A 1,870-nucleotide genomic window follows, 5' to 3' on the forward strand; every position below is an offset into this window, starting at 1 on the left:
TATTAATGAATGGATTGATCGCCTCCAGAAAAATAAAAAAATCTAAAACTGTCAGACATTACTCAATGCAGCTACCCGGGTGATTATTCGTGTCCATGGCATATTGTGAAAACTTATTTTTTTTCTTATGAAAGTGAATTATAAGATTTCAACTATAGCTTGATTACACTTACTAAATAAGTATCAGTCTATATAAAGTATGGTTCATTTGTTATAATTTTTTAACGTTGCACGCAAAATACTCCTTTTGGGAAAAAAGCAGTTCACTAAATCAGATGACGTGAAACAAAAATATTACTCTCTTTTTATCTTTGGTCGGAATATCATATTCATATCTGCAATCCTAAAAGTTATTGCGGTCTTGAATTAAGTTGTTACACTGAGATTACTTGTTTTAAAACATTTTATGAATTATAATGAACTCCTTCTCTTCATTTTGCTCTTTTAATGCTGCTCACCAGCACAGTCTGCTTCTCCATTCGAGTTTTCTAACATGATATATATACTTGATGTTTTGTTCGTGTTACATTATGTGCGTAGTAGTTACCTTATAAACCGCCGAGATATAGAGCTTAAATCTAACCACAAAGTATTTTCGAAAGGTGTCACATGGCCCAAAAATGTCCTAGGTAATCAAACTGGATTTTTTCTCTCGTCTTGTTGGCAGATTCAGAGCCTTGATCAGTGGGCTGACAGAAAGGCATCCGGTCACGGTGGGAATTTGGAATGTCGATGCGACCTCTCTGGCATATACGGCGCATGCTGTATGTACGGGAAGATAACGGTGCAAAATACAAGAGTGTGAATGGATGGGTAGACAGGGAGTTAGATAAAGTGACAAAGTAGGGGCAAGAAAGATTGAGAAAGGTTAGATGATGTACTTTAACATATATAAAATGTATGCAGGTGGATACATGCATGTGCAGTTTACATTTACACACATACTCATGAATATGTATGTATATACAAATAGGTCTGTGTTTGTACAGAAAGAGAGTCAGACAGACAAAGATAAACACAAAGACATACAAACAGAGAAATGGAGAGAAAGAAGAATTAGTAGTAATTTTGAAAAAAGTCAACAATAGATCTATAAGTGTTGAAATGTACCGAAAGGGAATCTAAAATTGATTAATGTTTGCTCAGTCCAAGAGTGAGTTACCACATATCAGAGATGAATGAAGCCTCAGAGTGAATGAATCATGTTTATTCAAACATTTTCTTCTACTCAGAAAAGCAATGCCACCTGCTCTTAGAAAACGGGCTTAATCGACTTGATCCTGAATAATAGATATAAGAATGGTGCTCTTGGCCATAACTACCTGACGTAGCATTTAATACTGAAGTTGTTTGTTTTACGTGCACAGTAGCAAAACAGTTTCCTTTCTAATCCAAAGCTTTAAGACTAATATTTACTACCCTGATTTATGTAAACCAGAAAAAAAAACAATTATTTTTCTCCCGGTTAATTCATCACCTTTGGTTTCCTTTTCATATCTTATGCTTAAAAAAAATAAAATTTACGAAAATTGGGAATTTACTTAAGAGTAAATGAAATGATAATCAAGATATAATTAACTATTTAATTAATTATTTAATATGATGAGCTGTTATTCATTATAATTATTATTTTAAGTTTTTCCTCTAATACCTAAGATCAGATTTTTTATTAACTATGAACAAAAAACAAAAACAAAAAAAACAACAACAGCAACAACAACAACAAAAATAAACAAATAAACGAAAGGGCATCTACCTACGCATGAAGACTTGAAGTTCTTGCCATCAGGTAGGTTTCTAAACGGTTATTGGCGAAGTGGCAACTCATCCACCTGTTCCGTATATAAGGAAATGGATTTGCTTTCAGAGA

This window comes from Penaeus chinensis, chromosome 39, assembly GCF_019202785.1.
Source record: "Penaeus chinensis breed Huanghai No. 1 chromosome 39, ASM1920278v2, whole genome shotgun sequence".
NCBI lineage: Eukaryota > Metazoa > Arthropoda > Malacostraca > Decapoda > Penaeidae > Penaeus > Penaeus chinensis.